Consider the following 16,728-nt stretch of genomic DNA (forward strand, 5'->3'; position numbering starts at 1 on the left):
AGTGTGGTTGTACCCTGAAGCATCTGCTTCATTTTTTTCCTTAAGATTATTCTCACCCAGTTTCCATGCTTATATTGTTTAGCCTTGACATGACTGTCTCTTCCAAGTATATTAAACACATTAATCAAGTTTTCATGGCTGAAGCAGGTTGAATACATGTTTTTAGGGAAGTATTGGACAGATTTCACTGTTGTTATTCCAAGAATTTTACTTGCTGATTTACCCTGCTTTGAGAGTAAGATTGTCTTTTGTGTCAGACATGCAGCATGGCAAGCCAACAAACGTGAGAATCGAGCATGGCTTGATGGTACAAACAAAAATGTGTGATTTTCCCCTTTCTTTCCTCCATCTAGTGCTGTTTAATGCCAACAGAAATGGCTCAACTCCCACCTTCATGTGAGTACAGCTTTGCATTTCTGCAGTGCATCCCAAAAGGTTTGACCGGGGCTTTCCTCAAGGGGACAGAGAAAGCTGCGGCACTGTCCACCAAACCCACCACTTCTCTGAGAGGAAGCTGTTTCACAGTGCAAATGAGCAAAAGGGCATAATTTTAATTTTCGTGGCATAAAGACCTATGAACATGCTCAGGAACTATACACTTCACTGTATAATTTTCTGGTTGATGATGCCTTAAAATTGTAGAGCAGTCGTATTAATTTTCATATAGCAGTATGGTGAGGGTTCAAGAATACTACTTAACCAGTATTGAACTTTAACTTGAACACTGAGGTTCACGAGTCTATTCACTTAATATCACTTGAATTTAGTGCTGGTGATAATCACTGTCAGCCTTATCATTGCCTCATTTTGAGGAAAGCAGGAAGAAATACAAACTGGCTTATTCAGATGTGAGAGAGGAAGTGATGATGGTCCTCATAAACTCATTACACAAGATGAAGAAAACTGGCCCAAAAGTTCACATCCCAATTATTGCTGCAGTTACAATGTAGCGTGGGAACTATTCCATTTCAGGGAATAAGGGAATACTTACTCTTGCAGCCTTATTTTTGTATTATTACTTATCAGCACCATGAATCCGCCAAATGAAAGTATGGATTCAGACACTACGTGGTCTTCTGTTTTTCACAGTTCATTTTTTCTGTCTGTTGATGAGTGCAAGTTCCTTCACCACGATTTGGAACGTCTTATCCGCGTCAACCAAGAAATGTCCATTCCCACACAGTTAAAAGAGAGAATTGTGGCTATAAGGAGCCACAGGAGGATCTAAGAAGATTACATTACAGAAGATTGATTTCTGCTCTTCATGTAAAAGGGAAATCTGTTTCTAATCTGGTTTGAGATAAGAATTCATAGCGACCGTCTGCATGAAAATTTTACCCATAGTAATTTTTTGGGGGAAAAAAAAAATCTGTCTCAAAATCTCAGCTTTTTTGTTTTTCTCTCTCTGAATAAAGTTTTGTAGTCTGGCATCTCAGGAAAGAGCATCTGCTTCAAAGATGTCTTTGGAGGTTCTGTGTTATTACTCTTTACCTTTTTAAAGAAGCTTTTCCATCGTGCTGCCTCATACAGCTGGTGAGAAGTCTCCGTCTGTTGTGTGCAAGCACTTTAGTATAGTCATTGTCTGGTTTCGCCTGACTTCATTAAAGATTAGAGATATAACCACACTATACTCCTTAACAGAATGTCTTTGTTCATCATTTTCCCTAACAAAAATACATTTGACATTCTGATTTTCTTTCATTATTCACAATTTTGATGGATTCCTTCTACTAGAAATGGTCTTGTCTCATGTTTCAGCCTATTAAAAAGAAAATTACAGCAGAGTCAGACAGAGGGCTAACAATATTTAGAAAGTTCAGTCTGCGCTTAAATTTTTCATTATCTTTGAAAACCTGTTTAGAAATTCTGTGTTTGTAAGTTCCAGCCTGGATGTTTTGTAGGTGTCAATGAGTATTTTTATTGGGATTTGCAAATACTTCGTACATAGGCTGTCTTCTATCCCCACAGGAACTTTTTTCCTCTGGACATTCAAATAATTATCCTTTATTCACATAAATACTTACACAAATATTTAACATTCACATTACATTAAATAATGTGCTTTCATTAATGTAATATATTGACATTAATCACAATTCAAATGTAAAAAGTTAATTACAGGTACTTGAATATTCTCACTTCAGCACTGTATTAGGTTAAGGATGCTATCAGAAGAGAGCAGTGTTTCCAAAACTTCTTGACCTGGTGTACTGCTAGAAGGCAGTTAAAAGCCAAACAAGGGGATGAAAATATCTTTCACAGCTGTGACAGCACAACATATGTTACTACTTTGTGTGAAAACGAGCAGAGACAATTTAAACTCTGCATTTGGCCGATTAGTCTCTTAGTGTCTTTTCTTTGACAATAAAGATGCCGCTGGCAAAACCTATCCAGAAAGGACGGAGTGGATATTCCTGCAGAGACTGCCTAGTAGATTGGGATGCATCTGGCATACAGATATTTGTAGCAGATGTTTCCAATTAACTGTAATAATGCTGAAAAATAAATGAACTTTCTTCAGGATCTCCGTTACGAATATTGATGTGGCAGGGGCTGCTCAGCCTGGAAGTGCTCACAGCATCCGTGCTCAGAGCGGAGAGGATAAAAAATTGAAAAGCGACAATTTGGCTCAAAAGCTGAAGGTGCAGGTCCTTGCATGGGAGGAGAATGGCAAGTTTTGTCTCAGTTTCACTGTATTTCTTGGCTTTTCTCCTCTGATGAGCCCGCCCTCATGGTCAGCCCCAAGCGCCTGCCAAGGAAGGCAGCCTGGCTCCTGAGACAGTGCCTGGGCATGGTGGTAGTGCCACCACCTGTCCACGATGCACCAAGCCGCGGTGTCATGCCCTGGAGAGACAGTACTTTCTGCAGGCCAATGTGGACAGCTGTGTTAAGCTCCTGGGTGAGCTTAGTGCCAAAATTAAAGGATGTTTTCCTTGGGTGCTGGGTGTTTCTGAAAAGTGCTCTGTCTGTAGAGGCTTGTGAGCTCCTCAAGAGTCCAGCAGTTCACACAGAGCTGCATGGTTTGCAGATGGAAGCTGTACAATTAAACTAAATAATAAATACATACATACATGTATACATAAATGGCAAAGCGTCTGTCTCAGCCTGTACACCATTTCATATGGCTTTATCTTAGCATAGTTACATTTCCTGTCAGGTCCATATTGCGTAACTTTCATACCTGTAGCTAAGTAGTTTAAATTAAAACTTTATTATTTAAACAATTTTTATTGTTCGTACTTTTTGAAGTGCACCAGTATTTTTGCCTGTTGTATTTACTATTCCTTTCATAGCTATGTTGTAAAACGTATCTTTGCTCTGATTTCACCTAGATCTTCCTGTACTCTTAAACTCATGTTATATTTTTGATTTTTCAGCTTATATGGTAGATGCCACTTTTTGGCAGTGATTGCAAGCATCACTAGTGTCATTTCTTTGTTTTTATTTTTGCTCCTTTCAAAAGTTAAAGCCATGAATGAGATTATTTGAACTCAGCATCCCACTGTTCTAAGACACCCAGCACAGGCTCCATGAGAGAACGTGAAAGCTTTGGCCGTGTGGAGCTCCTGAGTATTTACCAGACTGAAGCTGGATCTCACTGGAGAAAGGAAACTGCAGGAAATGTTTCCACACGGATGATGGAGAAACGATGGACTGGTCCGATGGCCAGAATCAGGCATCTTCAAGCAACAAAGAGAGTGCTGCATCCTTATGCCTTTTCCACATTCAGCCCTCCAAAGCCTCCTCATGGGTAGTGTTTGGGAGATGTGCTGCTTGCAGTGCCACAGAGTCAAGGTCCCAATTCAGAGCAGGGGCAAACCTAGCCATGGGGAACAAAAGTTCCTGGCTGGTGTTGCTGCCCTGATAGTATGGCCATTAGCTGTAAAAGCCACCAGGAATTAATCTTCCTGTTCATTCCCATTTATTGCTCCTGTCCTTTTATATGACGAGGGTATTAGCATGGTAGTAATGCAGAGCCATTGTGTGGGGTCCTGCCTACCGCTGTCCTTTGACACAAGCTTGCAGTTACTCCACGGTCCTTCTTTCAGCTTCGAGAAACTCAGCTTTGCAAGCTGTAAAGGGTCCATGTAATGTTTCCTTAGAGAAAGCCCAACTGACTGTGTATAATCTTAAGCCGCTTCATTTTCCGGTACTTTACTCCACATTATCCGCTTTCAGTGGAGAATTGCATGTTTAAGAGACAAAACGTTTAATGCTATCAAATAGTGCCTTATGAGGCTTTTTTAAAGGGAATTGTTTGCAAAGCAAACTTCCTTGCTAGTTTTCACCATTCCAGAGTGTCGCTCATTTCCCGTAGAATCAGGAAAACGCAGAAGATAAGGTCTGTGCAGCGATAGGAAACCTTCACATTGCACGTGTGTGGCTCTGATTTGTTTTCATGTGTTCATTCGTTTCATTTGGACACTGTTATTAAGAACATAGAATTATATGGAGGTGTAGGGCTTTTGCTTTTGTCTTTTCTAGATTATGGCAGAATTGAGGATAGCAGGATGATGCTGAGTCAAAATAACAACGTGTGTAACTCTGTTAGGGCTCGTGCCAAAATAAGGATGAGACATGACAAAGGGTCTTGAGCAAATGGAAATTATAAAGCTGAAAATAAAAATGTGAAGGATAAATGGTTCCTATGAACTCCATCTGTATTGAAAAAGACTGTCAAAAGCAGGGGTTAAATTTTTTTGGCTGCACGCTTGTATGGGACAGAATGTAGTTAAAACAATTCCTGTAGAGGCTTCATCCTAAGCAGGCGAATGTCTGGAGAAAGTGGAAAATAAATGACTGACGTGGCACCATGGGCTCACGGCAGATGGGGCGGTGATGCTCCTCCTGCACGCTGGACCAGGTTCTGGGCTTTTCCACCTGCATGAAGCCAAAGCGTTTCTAATGATTTCAACAGAGCGGCATTGCGCTAAGGTTTACATAGGCAAAAATAGGATTTACAGTGGAAACCATGATGTGAATGCAGTCTTTAGGATTATTTGCAGTGGTTTTCACTGTGCATTGTAACTCCGTCTTGGCCAGTGTGCAGCAAGAACAAAGCGGTGGTCATCTGAAACGATTTTCTAGGCATTTTGAGAGATGCTCTTGCAGTGTAGCTGAAGCATTAATGTAGTGTTGCTTTGGCGTGCCTGGGGGATTTATGTTGTGTTGATTCAGCGATGAATCAAGTAGGCAATATCCAGTGCTGGGAGTAGTTCTGCTGGCGCTGCCAGTGGGAGAGGGCTGGAGCAGCCGGCAGGGGAAGGACGGGGATGTGGCTGCAGCAAAGGAGTGGCTGAAGAAAGAACATTTTATCAGTAAGAAACATCATAAAGGCCAAAGCAGTTGACACGTTCTGTGCTTACTGACAACATTAAATTCATGCAAAGAGTGGCCTCCTATTTAAATGACCATATATCTAAAATGACTGCTTGACGTATTCACATATTTACATGGAGATTTTTTTGGTCATAAGCTTATGAAACATAAACAAAATAAGTTTGAGTGAGATTTTTTTTGTTTGGGTATTTTTGGATCAGGATTTGGAATTAATGGAAAATCTAAACTTAATTTAAAAAGTAATCAAAACTAAAACAAACCCAACACCCTTCCACCCAAAACCCCACCAAAAAAAGAAGCAAGGAGATTTCTGAGAGCACGTACAAGACCTGTAATTTTTGGAGGCATATCTGCCAGCCCAGTTATATCTCTGTTTATAGGATCTCTTGGAGAAGGTCTTTGTATATAGCTGGTGTTTCACATTCCTAATGTCTACGGTTTAATTTTGAGAGGGCCACACATGTGAGATAACCTGCCCTTATTTGAGTTTAGTTTCTCTGTGTTCCATAAAATTAGAAAAGCAAAAATAATCACGAGACCTGCACTAGTTGGTCCGATTGGGATTATCGCCTGTGATGCTTCCAGGGGCAGAGAATACGAATTGGTTTCCCAGGGGGTGCTTTCAAAGCTGATGTTCCTAGAAGATTTGTCTGAGCAAAGATTCAGGTTTTAACTCCCTGTGACTTCTGGTGTCTAGTACAGAGACGATGCCAACAGCTACCCTGAAAATCTGATTTTAAAAGTGGTAGAAAAAAGAAGTAATATTTTGTCTTTCCCCTCCTCAGACAGTAAAAGTAAAGGTGAGGAAGGTACAATTACCATTTGTTGAACATTATTCCTGAAACACTTCAAGGGCAGTGAGGCTTTCTTAAACATACTGTATGATCAATTTGTTTTCTCTGTCCCACTGATTTCAAATGAAATATTTCTCTTGCTTGCACTGCATAAGGTACAGTCATCTCCCCAGCTTTAAGTTGAGCGGCACTTTGCTGCCTGGATTCCCATGGCAGCGGCAAGTGATCTTGCCTAAAGTTTGGATGCTCTCCATCACAGCGGGGCTGTCGCTGGTGTCTCAGAGGCAGCAGTCGGGGTCCCTGTGGGGAAGTTCACAGCTGAGTGCAGCTGCTCCGGCGCCTTCCTCGCAGAGGGAGGAATGTGCATTAAAAAGGAGAAGAAATGTAATGAAATCCATTAACAACTGTTAGGAAGGAAACAAGCTAGGGAAGATAAATTTTAGTAGAACAACAACTATTTGTACAAAGCCACCCTCTGTGTTGCAGTTACTGACAGCTACGTCACAGAGAGATCTCTATTCCCCAGGCCATGGGGAATTCCACTGCCCATGGCAGGGCAGTGGAGATGAGGAGCCCCAGGCTTGGTCTCCACTCTGACATGCCACAGAGCACCCCAGGAATGCTTCCCAGCGGTGGAGGAGGTGCTGGCAGGAGCACTGCCCTGCTGGCTGCCTTGCTGCTCCTTTCACCACCCTCAAGGGAAGGGCAATAGGTCAAGGAAGGCTCTTCTCCCCCTCTACTCTATTCTCCCCCTCTATTCCAGATGTGGTGAGGCCACATCTGGAATACTGTGTCCAGTTCTGGGCTCCCCAGTTCAAGAAGGACAAGGAACTACTGGAGAAAGTCCAGCGTAGAGCCACTAAAATGATGAGGAGACTGGAGCATCTCCTATATGAGGAAATGCTGAGAGAGCTGGGGCTATTTAGCCTGGAGAAGAGGAGATTGAGGGGGGATCTCATTAATGCTTAAAACTATGTAAGGGCTGGGTGTCAGGAAGTTGGGACCAGACTATTCTTGGTTGTGCCCAGTGACAGGACAAGGGGCAGTGGTCACAGACTAGAACACAGGAGGTTCAACTTAAACATGAGGAAAAACTTCTTTACTGTGAGGGTAACAGAGCACTGGAACAGGCTACCCAGAGAGGTTCTGGAGTCTCCTCTGCAGACATTCAAAACCTGCCTGGACATGTTCTTGTGTGACCTGCTCCAGGTGATCCTGCTGTGGCAGGGGGGTTCACAGAATCACAGAATATTAGGAGTTGGAAGGGACCTCAAAAGATCATTCAGTCCAACCTCCCCTGTGGGTTGGACTAGATGATCCCCATAGGTCCCTTCCAACCCCTACCATGCTGTGATTCTGTGACAGCCAGGCTCTCAGCGTGGGGTGGGGGTGTATGCTTTGGGCAGGGGGAAGCACATGGGGGCTTCTTTACTTGCTCATGTCCCCTCAGGCTTAACAGAAAATGTTTTTCTCACATCCCTGTCTGTCCATCTGGCTGCTTGGGTGTGGGAGAAAACACATGCTGAAGCCCATACAGTTCCCATGGATTTAATGCAAATACTGAACAAGAATTTCAGGATTTGGTTAAGCGTGGGGTTTTTTTTCCTGGAGGTAGGCTAATAGCACCCTCTGCGGTGTGCAATTACATCTTCTGGCAAAACTTGCTCAAGTAAGTAAATCCCATCTTTGTTCTAGGCTTTTATGCTAACATCTCTCCCAGTTCAAGAAATTGGCATAGGCAATACTGTTTACTGTCTTGTTGAGTGTATTTTATCCAGCAGAATCTGGAGGGGGTGAATAGGTTCTGCTAAACCACGGCTGTCTCAGCAACTTATGTAAAAATGACAGAGGTCACATTCAAAGAGTAAAAAAATGTCATCCAGGAGTTATTGCAGGATTCCTTAAGCATTGTGTTCAGTTCTCACTGGCAGATTGATTTAAAAGGTTATTTTCCGAAGACTGAGACACACAAATGTTCTGGGAAGTCCTCCTTTGTCTGGGCACTAGTCAGAGTGCTGATGCACTTCTGTCTCTGTCCATCAGTCCACTCCATTTGCCACCTTCCTCACACGGGAGGAAGACGATGGGTGATGGCACAAAAATGGCAAGTATCTGCAAAACTCATCCACTGATATGAAGGCATGTCAGTGCTGGTCTGTCTCGGCAGCTTTGATTTGGCATCACCCGCTTTATTGAGCCATGATATTCTTGATAATTACAGGGTAAAGTCTCCATTGCAGATACTGGCTTTCACATATCAAAGCTGGTGGAGTGGAGGCATGCTGAAGGCTGAGCCTCTGCTTGCTGGCTGTGATTGATCCTTGATGCTTGAGATAGTTTTCGTGATGTTGTTATTAGTCATTTAAAAAAACCCAAACCCAAACCAACCAGCTTCTGTCACAGCCATGCTGTGTGATCAGGGCAAAACGTTTATGGACTGATCCTTCAGAGCTTTCAGAGAGCTCACTTGGTGGTCAGGCACCTCTGGCTTACTGGGCCACTTCACTCTCAGAAGTGTTTGTTGAAAGTATACTTGAAAGTCCAGTTTCTTGGCACCCTTGCATAAGCTTGGCTTTATCAGACACTTGGGAGATTTGCTCTTTTAAGTTTCCTTTTTAATTACTCTCTAAATTCTTTCAGTCCAGCCTCATAAACCAATTTTGGTTGAGTCTTTCAGATATATGCCAGTCGCTCTGTGGGGAATATGTCCAAAAGAGAACAAAGTATTTAAGGAAATATAATATTATATATAAAACTAGCTTTGATCTCACTCAGTGCAGTCTGGGCAAAAAGCATAAAAAAGACCACGATAGCAGAAAGAAGCTGGAGACGCCTTCTGTTAATGATCTGCTGTTCATCTGCTTCAGGAGCTCTATGGAGCAAGGTGTGAGAAGCTTCTTTAGTCTGTTTTGGGTTCTTTTTTTTTATACCTGTAACACAGGTCAAACTTTGGGCAGTATTGCTAGATTTCAGGTTAGTGCCATCTGAAGCAGGTGCATGGGCAGCCAGGTCTCTGCTCTGTCCTGTGGGTATTTAGGAGGACGGCACAAACAGCCTTGATCACATTAAGAAATATTTCACATAATTAACCAATTTTATATTTAGTTTTTGAAGGGGATTAAGATTTTATATCTTGTTAAACTGCTTTTTAAAACCTGTACCTGCTTTTTTAAACCAGTTTTCACTGTGAAGGATACAGTGATAGTCAAAGAGACCAAAAACTGTTATCTGACAGTATACATCCAGATCATCCTGTTTTTCCTGAAATGAATCTTCCAGCATTAAACATTATCTCAACTTACTGTGGTTAAATTGAAGTTTCTAAAAGTGGTTTCTTTTTCCTTTTTTGAGTATCCTTTGTTTTATGAATAAATAAATGCTACAGATATCTTCAGTGCTGATTGAATGTGCTTCCAACAGTTTCTACAGAGCAGTAGCTCTGGTAGGAGGACTTGCATAGTTTGTGCAAATGCTTGTACAGAGAAAATTACATCTTAATAATTACTTTCCATATAATGCAATTTGCTGAATACAAGCAGTTTTATCTGGTGTGCTTTTGCTGAGTGCGATGCCACCACTCCTGGCAGTAAAACCAGGATAATTCAGACAGGTCTGACAGGATCAGGACTCGGAAATGCAAGGCAGCCGTAGGAGGCAGGATGCAGGTGGCGGGTGATGGAGTAGTGACACAGGTATCCCACTTCTCAGCTGCTCTGTCGCACTTGACAGCAAATGACAGGAGGATGTCATTCCTTGTCTCTTGGAATTATAATCTCAAAATTAAATCCTCAAATCATAAATAGATTTGTATCTTCTGGTGGCTGTTTTGCCAGTTAGCGTGGTGTCAATTCCATTTCTAGAACCTCTGCCCACTGGTATCTTACAGTCTGGCCAATTATTTTGAGCACACTTTAATCAGATTTGACATTTAAAAAAAATATGATTCCCTTGTGCATTTAGAGTTTAGCAATTTGATTTAGATAATCAGATCTTGTCCATATATCCAAATAATTCATGAGAGTTTCTCCTGGTTAGCTATGACAATATAGGATAATGGATTTGCACAATTTTTAACCAAATCTGAAAACATTTGAATGTCGTGAGTCAGAAAGAGCTCTGACCTAAAATTTAATTAAGGAGTGCAAAACAGGAACAGTGGGAGGATGCAAGAGAGGATTAAACAAAACAGAAAATCCCTGCTTATTCAAGACTTTGCTTCTGTTAAATGGTCTGAAAAGCTCTTGTCATAGAATAGTTGGGCCTTATAAATGGGATAAGTTTGAAAATCAGAAAGAGTGGAAAATGAAAACTTAGTAATGTGATTTCTTTATTTTTAATAAAAATGAGCAAGCTGCAGGGAAGAATAAAAGGCAAGCTGAAGTTGAAGGAAGCACATTTGTCGCTATCCATGTCCTAATGAGTAGCATTAGGAAACCGTATGTAAGTATTTAGTCTTGACTGTAGCAGATTGAGTACATTTGGTCTTGTCTGGACAAAGCAAGCCTAAATCTATCAAGTGTGAAAAAACAGTTTAAAATTTTGGTTACTACAAATGGAAACCAAAGAGTCATGTTCAAATGGTTGATAAATATTGGAAGCAGATGAGGTCATAGTTTCAGTTCCATTATCAGTGCTAATCAGACAGGTGGAAAGAGGAGAAATAAATTTGCAAATAACACCAGGTTTTCTTTAAAAAGTGCTTAATCAAACATGTAGTAGTTCATAATTACTGTAATGCTGCAAACTAGCTTCCATTAAAAAAGATACAAGAAAATTACTTGCACTCTTATAATACAAAATATTAGACTTAGATTGTATTGGTAGGCTTTCAGTCTTTATAAGGCTTTGATTTGTCTGCTTTCTAAGAAGGGGCTTTAGACACATGCTAGATATGCCAAATTAAAATTCACATAGCCGTATGTTTTGCATAACTTGTACAGATGATGTATTCAAGAGATGATACTTGTACAGATGATGTATTGAAGAGAACAGACCACAGGCCCAAGTGATGTATGTCCAAGTACAATTCTTCAGCAAGATAGGTAGCTCAATATGAAATACAGCCCTCCAGCAGTGGAGGCACTCTGGTGAGTGCATGTCTTCAGCATGCGTAGGAGATATGCAGGTACTTCCCAGGATGGACAAGCTCTCAGCCAGAGCAAAAGGTGACACTTGATTAAGTGTAGTTATGTGTTTAGTCCCTGAATCTCCTGTGGATGGAGAAAACTTAGTACAATCCACCATTGGGCTCAGGCGGGCAGAAGGACCTGATGCGGTGCGCGTACCAATGCCATGCAGTGCTACAAATAAAACTGTCACTGGAAGTAACACTCTTAGAAAGTTATCCAGGAAGAAATAGCAGTGACAAGTTTGTCTGGAAAAACTGTAATTAAGGGAAGTCTGGAATAAGCAGTGTTATCAAATTGGTTTTCATCAACAGCTAATCCAAATTTAAGATCCCTAGGGTTAAGGCTTCATTATCACCTGATGCAGCCTGAACACATCCGTCTTTGACTAGTTGAAGATTTGATGTAACACCTATATAGAGAAGTAATTTGCAAGTTTAATTCTTATCTGTGTGGACAGAGATGTTAATAATTTGCTTAAGGATGTTTGCTTTATATTTCTAAAGACTGAATTTGTTATCAGGGTATTAGAGTGACTTAAGTCTTGGCGTACTTCATTGGAGAAAGAAACTTGTGTTTTCTGAAAACTGAATGTTGTATCCCTCTGTCTCTTAGTCATAGATGTGAAGTGGGAGTGCGAACGTGTGTTGTAAAAGCCTGTGAGCAATCTAGATTTTTCAGAGTAGCAGCATGCTGAGAAATCTAATAATTCCTCTGCAAGTCCAGAGACACACGCTGCACCTTACTGTCCCTGCCAGAGTGCGCACCGTGCTCCTTCCTCTTGCATATTTCTGTGGAAAAGATACTTCTCTGACACTTTAACTCTGTGGTTCCTCAATCCATCCCTCCACTAAATGACAGAACTCTTTTGCCAACTGCCCTGAGTAATATCTTTGTTATTTCATACTCTGAGAGCTAGGAATGTGTGAGATGGAGGTGATGCACATCTCAGATGGATGGTGTACACCCAAAGATGCTGGAAATGAATGGAATTACTGTGGGGTTACACCAGTGAAAATCGGGTCATGTTCTGCACTTACAAAATAATTGTGAGAATAGTCTGAAAGTATTCATTTCTCATGTGGCACTAAAAAAATGTGGCTGGATCTTTACATGCCACAGATGTGGAAAAAGAAGACAATAAGGCTTTTTAAAAAATCAAAATCAAATGGAATCACAAAGATCCAGAGAGAAAAGGATCTCCAAGGGAAAGAAAAAAATGAACTCTGTCATATAAACCACATTTATGTAAATTATAAACGTCTGCTGACCACTGTAAATACTATGAATTCCAGTTTTCACCCTTCAGTTTGTATACACTAAGTACAACATGAGCTCTTAAGTAAAATCTAGAGGTGCAAATTGTAAAGAGATGAAGTGCCAACAGAGGCAGGCTATAGAACTCTCCTCCACTCCAGACCCAAGATTTCCAAGAGAAATAACCATTATTAATGTTCTCAACTACCTCCAAGCCAAAGTATACCATGTATTAGCAATTTTGCATTAAGAAGCCTGTTGATGCTCTGTGGCAGTCCCCAAACGTTGCCCAGTAAAGGAGGAGAACAGTACAAGAGGAGCAATGCTGAGGACCACTGATTCATGCTGAGATTCACAGGAGTAGCTGAAAAGGGAGGAGGAATAAAGCTGGCCTGTAGGACATTGCTCTTGATTATACTTGACCTGTTTTAGTTGAAGTAATTCTGCTTGCCTCTAGCAACAAGCATTTGCTAATGTATTTTACCATTAGAAATTGCATCCTTTGCTAGTTATTGAATGGTGCATGGAGGCTGGCCTCCCTGCAGTTCTTGTTTAGGGCATCTTTTTGACTCTAAGTAACTGCCTCAGCGCTCTTTTTAAAGGGTAGAAGTATATGGATTTTTGAGATTACTTACATAATTCTGCAGGACAGAAAGAGATCATGTTTGAGATCCATCGGCTGTGACATTGACCTGGAAGCTACTCTGAAATATATTTTAGATATTTATGATGTTCTCTCAAAGGACATCTGATTTTGTTTATTGCCACAGAGTCCTCTGGCTCTGCTGGTATAAAGCAATCCTGATCCTGCTTCTGTCCATTTGGCAAGATGCTTAAGACAAATAGCTTCATCATATTAATAAAAAACTTTCCTCAAGAAGAAAATTAGAAGAGGTGGTTGCTTATTTACAGCGCTCTCAGCTTAGTTTTGAGTATGAGATGCAGAGCCTTACAGGCTGGCACTGCTGCTCATTTGTCCTGAAAAAGGATGTTGAAGTTTGGCCTCAGTGAAATGCTTTGAAACAAGTTACTTTAAAAAAATGCTTATAAATACCATCTAGAAATCTCCCTCTTCTTTTTCTATCTGGTATTACAAACTCATATGCATTAATTTTGAAGTGGCATTTTCTGGGATTGTTCATTGCTCAAGACAATCCTTGCCAGTTCCCCAAAAATTGAACAGCGAAAATGAATTATGACAAATGATAGGGCAGGGGGCAATGGGAGCAAGCTGGAGCATAGGAGGTTCCATGTGAACATGAGGAAAAACTTTTTCACTGTGAGGGTGACAGAGCACTGGAACAGGCTGCCCAGACAGGTTGTGGAGTCTCCTTCTCTGGAGACATTCAAAACCTGCCTGGACACGTTCCTGTGTGTCCTAGTCTAGGTGATCCTGCTCTGGCCAGGGGGTTGGACTGGATGATCTTTCGAGGTCCCTTCCAACTCCTAACGTTCTGTGATTCTGTGAACCCTGAGAGTGGGGCACCAATGATGGTTGCCTGGCCCTGCTGATGAGCCTCAAGCCTGACCTGGTAGGACCTGCTAAAAGGGTGAGATAGGGCCCCTGGGGGATTGCCAGCAAGTCACCAATTAATACTAATTGCATGGGAAATTATTTTAATGCTGCTATGGTTCATCAGGGACCTAGAATGAGTTCACAGCTGTGCTGCACCCTAGGGCTGCATGTCCCTTGGTGTTTGCTTCTAGAAGAAAACACATTGTTGCTTGCTGCTCTCTTCAGTTGTGGTGTTTTAAGATCTGGACTGTAATTAATGTGGAGGAATCTGAGAATCTCGTGGAGCTTGGCTTGGGAATATTTGAGTTAAACTGTAACATTCCAATTGGTTTCAGTAGGGATCATCACTGACTTCTCTGGAGCTGGGCCAGATTGCTTCTCATTTTCTGATAGGAAAGAAAGCTAACCTGAAGTTACATTAAATGTGTGCAACCTGCACACAATAGTCTTTTCAAAACAAGAAAAATAAAGGCGTCTGATTTTAAAAGGGCTTTCTGCTTTGCCTCTCTGATTTCCAAGGGAAGCTTCACAGAAAACTGAGATTTAAGATGCTTCCATCTTCCTCCCTTCCTAGTGACGGCTGTAAACATCTGCTGAGGCTGTCATTCATCGTCTCATCCTACAGCTGCTCGATAAGATTGTGAAGCACTGTGCCTTCTTGGAAACCAAACTGGCGATGCCATGGGGAGGGAGCAAGCAGCCAGCACGCTCAGAGACTCTCTGTAGTCTGGTTTCCGAGCAGTGCAAGAGCAGCCACCGCATCCATGCTCTGTCCCGGGATAATGCCTTAGCAGGGAGGGGAGCTTTCCCGGCTGGTTTGGAGAGGCAGGCGGTGGCAGGTGGGAAGTGTAAGGCACGCTGCTGTGTCATCGTGCTGCGATTTTACCTCTCTGTCCCGCTCTCTAAAAGGCAAGACAAGGCTTCGAGTCATAAATTGCATTTCGTGTAACTCCTCCCCTCTTTCAGCTGCTTGCTCATGCAGCCACCCACGGATCTGAAACAAAAATGTGCAAAGCAAGGCAGGGAACCCGCTCTCCAGAGCAGATTTCATCTCCCCTCTAGGGACTGGGTTGCCTGTCCTGCGTCAACACTGTCCTTACTCCTTCTGAGCCTAACGAAGCTTTGGCTAATCACAGATACATAAGCATTCTTCTCCCATCCGTTCTCATCAGCCCGTACTCCAAGAAGAAGAAGGAAAAAAGAAAGTCCGGGGCTGTGCATGTCTTTGTGGCAGCGCTGGCTCACGGGCTGACAGAGGCAGCATTGTTCGCAGGCTGCGGCCGGCTTGGCAGCCGAAGAAGGTGGGGATCTGCGCCCTGCATACAGAATGGGCCAGCGGCCGGGGACAGGGGTCGAGGAACTCCTCAAGCTGCCGTAGCGCCAAGGGGGAGTTTCAGAGCACCACTAAGAGCTTCTCCTGGTGTCCTCGGCACAGTGCATAGAGGGTCCGGGGTGAGGAGTCCTTGTTAATCAAAGGTAATGGTTTTATCTTTAAAGCTCACACAGTAGCGATTGCTGCTGTTCGGTTATTAATTAAAATGTGGGTGATACGATGGGGGAAGAAGTTGTGAAGTGTGCTGTACTCCTTGGGAGAATAAAGCTTCATGGTGGCATCGTGGTACAGCTGAGGGTTATTGAAGTTTGTCTGTTCCCCTTTATGTGGGCTTAGTTGGCGTTACCAGTAATGAGAAAATCTGTGTGTGTTCCCATCAGAGGAAGAAAAGACCATTTAGTCTCTTTCTCCAGCTTTCTTACTTTTTAAGCCAGAAGCTACTATGTATATGCAATATTAAATGGATTTTGCTAATAGAAATGCGTTAACATATAGCCATTAGGCAAGGTAAATCTTCCTATTACCAGAGACAGTTCCTCCCCCTGCAGGTACTCCCTGGGGTATAAAACATCCTGTGCAGTGGTAAAAAATTAATATTTGTTCCACACACCTCAGCAGAAAGAAAAATCATTGCTGCATTTATTTTTTTAGCCTCTTTGTAATAACTAAGATTATGCAGACTGTGCTGAACAGATTTTACGTTGTCGTGCAGATATTTCTCCTGTGTTTTTACTACCTCAGTGGTATTTTTTAGTAGTTCTTAAATTACTATTATTTTTCTAGTTTTAAAGTAAAGATATATTTTGTCTGAGCACTCCTCCAAGTCTGTTCTTGTGCTGTTGTTCTTGCTGTCTATTCTTTCTAATTGTTGACTATATTTTTGGGAGTGAAAACAAACATATTCTTAAACATGCATGCCTTGGAGCTGTGCCTGTTCATTTGAGTGCCCAGGTTGATGTGCTTTTGAGGTTGTGGTCGGGACCTTGCAGCACAACTCCAGATTTGGGTACTTAATGTCACCAGCAGCATTTGGAAGATACTGGGGATTTCTTTGTTGTATTTTTTTCTAAAAGGAGATAAAAAAGAAGAGAGTGCCATTTGTGAGCTGAAGGGCTTACTCTCTTCTGCCAGTGTGTTCATGTAACAGCACTGCTCATTGCGTGCAATTTGGGAGAACACAGCTTGTACCTCCTGTTTGCCCGATGGCGCATAGCAGTCCCAGAGGGGACACACTGCTTTTGTGCTCCCATTCGGTTTTAATCTTTCGGGAGCAACTGTTTCGAAGAACAAACACATTGCCTTGGAGGAGAAACTCTGGAAAACATCCTGCTAGTGACAGCGGCAGGCGCCGGCCCACCCCTC

The sequence above is a fragment of the Mesitornis unicolor genome, unplaced genomic scaffold, assembly GCF_000695765.1.
Source record: "Mesitornis unicolor isolate BGI_N332 unplaced genomic scaffold, ASM69576v1 scaffold6032, whole genome shotgun sequence".
Lineage (NCBI taxonomy): Eukaryota > Metazoa > Chordata > Aves > Mesitornithiformes > Mesitornithidae > Mesitornis > Mesitornis unicolor.